This window comes from Geospiza fortis, unplaced genomic scaffold (assembly GCF_000277835.1).
Source record: "Geospiza fortis unplaced genomic scaffold, GeoFor_1.0 scaffold55, whole genome shotgun sequence".
Lineage (NCBI taxonomy): Eukaryota > Metazoa > Chordata > Aves > Passeriformes > Thraupidae > Geospiza > Geospiza fortis.
Window position 1 is genome coordinate 11,532,225 of NW_005054308.1, and position 4,824 is coordinate 11,537,048.

Below are 4,824 nucleotides of genomic sequence, written 5' to 3' on the forward strand. Positions count from 1 at the left end.
CCGAGCGCTGCTCGGTGAATGTCACTGCCCTGCAAACGCGCCTGTCGTCCAGGCAAAGCTGCGGGAAGCAATGCTTCCTCCAGATACGTTAAAACTGCCGTAAATATCTCGGTGTGGTTCTGCTGGAATGTCACCATCACAGCAGGGATTCACCCGGCTCAGTCCTTCAGCTTTTCAGCCCTAGAACAAAGCTCCCAGCCTTGTCCCACCAAAATGAGGTGTTCTCACGCTGGAACTGTTCTGTAGGGACTCACTTTGGGGCAGGTTGGGGTCGTTCTGGGGGATGGAGAGACCATGATCTGTCTGTCCTTGCTCCTGGCACAGACGTATCCCCAAAACACCTTCCTGCTGTTGCTCCAGAGTTCAAGCTCTTATGAAAATGCACCTGACCTCTCCTTGCACAGGCTTGGTTCATTGCTGGGATACAAAGCTCTTACTTCAAAGTTAGACCGATATTCAATTTCATCAGAAGGAAGAATGAGTTACAAATTGCTTTGCTGGGATCCCGCCCATGCAGTTACTTTTCATTTTAATAATTTAAATGACTTGGCTAGAACCAGTGCTCCCGGTATTGTCTCATGCTGGAGAGCCCTTGGGTTGCCCGTGGTGATGATGGGTGTGGCGGGCTGTGGGCATACACGGCAAGAGTTTTAGGCCACAGAGACTAAATAAATTCCACGGCCGTGTGTTTCCATAGCAGTGTCAGCCCACGGGCAGGTCTCTCGGTGGCCGGTGTTGGGTGAGGAGCTGGCAGCAGCGGCATTCCCGGCTCTCCTGCAGGGCAGGGCAGGGCAGCCTGGGCTCTGGCTCGGTGGGACACAGCTCTTCGCTTGTGCCATCGGGGCCATTTCGGTGCGACAGAGCCATGGGTTCCCCGGGCACTGGCAGGAATCACGGCAGCGGAGGGTTCAGAGGCACAGGACCGAGGTGCCGGGCTAACCGGGGGCTGTGAGGGGACGGGGACCCGGCTGAGGTCTGGACCCTTCCCATCCTGGAGCTGCTTCAGTCCTTATCCAGGATGCTGCCGGCACGAAGGACACCTGGTGAGCGCACACCTGCCCTGCACACACACCTGGGAGCTCCCACATCACCCCTGTTGTGGCACAACTGCGGCTTCTGGTGTGCAAAGCCAAAACTGCTGCAGGGCTGGGCACGGCGAGAGCTCCGGCACCGCCGCTCCCCACAGAGCCCTCAGCGGCTCGCTCGGTTACCCTGGAAACGCGGCCAGAGCTCGGAAATTTCGGAAAAGCAAATTCTGGAGGCACAGCCCGCATAGGAATTGATGGCAGGGACACCACGGACTTCCCTCACCACGGCGGTGAGCTCTGGGGCACAGCCGGGGTGACCTGCAGGTTGTGAGCTTTGTCTGCCCTCAGAGCGGCCTTGGACAGCATCACCTCATCCCCTGCTCCACCTCACCTGCCCCGGCTCTCCCGGGACGAGGGGAGAGCTGCTGCCTTTGGTGCTGGCCTTGCAGCTCCCCAGCTGCTCACACAGCGCCCTTGTGGGGATGGGATCGGTGAAATCCGAGTGTTGGAGGGCTCTGACTGCTCAGGTGTGGCTTTCACCTCCCCTGCCAGTAGCTTGGGCACCTGCAGTGCACGAAGATGCAGGAGGAGCCGACAGCTCCCCGTAAAAACCAAACATGTTTTGGTGAAAGCAAAAGCTGCAGCGGAGCCAGGCAGGTGCCCCCGCGCTGCCCACACCCAGCACATCCTGTGCATCCACAGCTCCATCCACCCCGGGCTGCTCCGGGGCTGGGCTATGCGTGTGACTCGCATGCTGGGTATTTTTAGGTATGATAATTTCTGCCCGTTATTGTTCCTGCATTTACAGCGAGCTGTTCCCATGCTGAAGAACTTCCTGGTGTCTGATTTTCCTTCCTTGCAAAAGCAGCAGATGGAAGGAAACAAACATTTCTCTTCAGGAGAAGCTGAAGTTTAATGGGGGAGCTCTTAGAAACCCAGCATTTTCTTTTGCCCCGTCTTGAAGGGATCAGAGTCAGCAGAGCTCAGAGACCAGGGCTTTTGCTATTGGGAACTGCTTGGGAGCACTGGGATTCTTTTCCTGAAACAGCAACAATTAAAAAATTATCTCCATGAAGAATCCTCTCTCCAAATCCTGTAATTAAAGAGTCTTTTTAATATCCACCATCAGTCACCTCTTCCTGCTCCAGCATGTTCCGTTTACCTTCTGACCCCAATTTATAAGAAAAGGAGAAATAATAGATCTGGAGGGGAGCTGCTCTTTCCTGCAAGCCCCACTCACATCTTAGCTCTCCCAGCAGCACCCAAATGCTAATTAGGATACTTTTGGGGTCACAACAAGCCTATGGGTAGGGCAATGCATGAACAGGCAGCTCTGGAGAGCACCCCTGCCAGTCCCTTCCCATTTTGCAGGTGATGTTGCCATGACAAAGCTGTCAGGACCTCACTCCTCACCAGGTTCAAATCTGCCAGCCTAAGCAGTAAGGGATTTATTCTGGATAGCAAGGTTAAATTAACCATTGGTTAATTGTGATTTCTCCAGTAGGATGAAGAAACAACAGAGCAACAAAGGGCATTGGTGAAATCAGTGAGCTGGGGCCCCTGAAGTCAGGCTAGGCTGAGCTGGCTGCGCTGTGTGGAGGCAATTTGGAGCTCAGCTCTGCTTGCCCCGTGCACCATCCTGAACAACTCACTGCATCCCTCCATATCTGCCCCTCAGTTCTGCTGCTGGGTTTCAGAGGAAGAGAACTCCCATTGGGAAATTCTTCCAATTCAATGGCACTGTTGTTTTCATTCCTCCTCCTCACAATACTTGTGGCTTATGGGGCCATAATTTTCCACACCAGTGGACAAGGCACTGCTCCCACCCGGCTGTGGGACGTGTGGCTGTGCTCGCTGGGGCTCTCCTCATTCCAGCAGACCCCGTGTGACCGAGTGGCTTTTGTTGTTGTGACAAACACCAAAATTGCAGCTGCCTGCATGTCCAGAGCCCCATGGGGAGCTCACACCTGCAGAACCTGCTGCTCCCAAGGCTGTGGGGCAGCTGCCCTGGGCAGGGGATGTCGCAGAGCCACGGAATGGTTTGGGTGGGAAGGGACCTTAGGATTGTCCAGTTTCACCCTGCTATGAGCATTCCACCATCCCAGGTGGCTCCAAGCCTGATCGAAGCCGGCCTTAGATGCTTCCAGGATGGGCCAGCCACAGTTTGGCTTTTTTGGGCAAAAAGATCAAAGATGATTCAAATACAAGATGATCCCAAGCACAAAAAGTCTTTGTGGCCAAGTGGTATTTTGGGGAGGAGTATCTGTTAGACAGCATTTATTAATCCCTAACAAATCTCTCCAGCTTAATTATATAATTCTAATTCAGGATGTTATTCCACAGTGGGAAATGACATCTATGGATATTCAAACCCTGTGATTCCAATTCTTGCACATGGAGTGTCTCTGCCTCCAGGGACACAGGAGTACTTTTGAATTGATGACAAAGTGTTTCTGTCATGTGGACATTTTGAGTTTTTTAAAATTGGGTAATTTAGCACTAAAAGGTTAGAAGAAAGATCTAGCTCTAATGTTCTGCTCAGTTCTTACTAGTTTAGCTTACACACCCTGCTTTTGAGGTTGATTATTTAGCTTTTAGTGTTCAATATTTATTACAAAGTGCAGATTAAAAGTGTTCTATTTATTGCTTAGTTGTACACAATAATTAAAGGAACACATGTACAGCTCCAAGATTTCAGAGGACTCACTCCACTACTTGTCATACTTTCAATTGCTTTCAAATACTTTCACAGCACATCCCGTACGGACATCACTAAAATCAATGACTTCAAGCTTCAAGTGTCTCTTGGGAGAAAAGACATTTTGTACTGGGGAAAAAGACAAAAAACACAGAGGCATGAAGTGATTTGCCTCAAACCACTTGGGAAATGAAAGCAGAACCAGTCATGTGCTGTAACCACAGCATCATCTTTCTACTGAGCTTCCCCACCTTAGAAAATAAAAATAAATACAGGGAGAGAAGCTGGAAGGAATTGCCCTTACCCCTCCGGAGTCAGTCATGCTCAGACTAGATGGACTAATTAGCCTGTGATTTGCCTCCACTGGCCCCAAAATGGCTTTGACACAAATGGTTTCACCATTTCTCTAGGATACGTTCCAGCATCTTCTCTGAGGACATGCACAGGTTGCATCTTATTTTAATCTCCGTGTTGTCCAAGTCAATCACTGTGCAGCTAATTACCACTGCTGCTACAGCCTTACTTAGGGGTGTAATCCCACCTCAGCAGCGAGTAAATCCATGCATGTCATCAGGACAGCTCCTCACTGCAGGGAAATTCTCAGTGCAAATCGAGAGTCTTGTGGAAAGGTGAAACCAGAGTCTGTCAGTGCCTGCAGCTCTTGTTCCAGCTCCTTCAAAGGCATCTGTGTTGCAAGAACCCTGCCTCGTCCTTGTGTCTCCAGCATTTCTCAGGAGTCACTCTTTGAGGTTATTCATCGCTAAAATCCTTCACGGTTCCCGCCTCTCCTTCAGCATGAGAACTGGGATGTTCATTCATCTCACTAAGACATCGATGAACTCCCTACCCCTCAAAGGCAAAACACAGGGAGAAAAGCATCCAGCCTGATTATGGTAGGGAATAATGAGCACTGAGGCCTGTATTTATGACTGAGTGTGCAGTTCAAAACCATGTCCTCGGGCTTCAATGCTTGCAACTCTCTGAATTTGCAGTTTGGAATCCCAGCGGGGCTGATTCAGCCTTCCTCATCCTAAAGCTGATATATTTAAATCTCATCCACCTTAGGGATTGATGTGGGTAATTTTTTTCAAGCCTGAC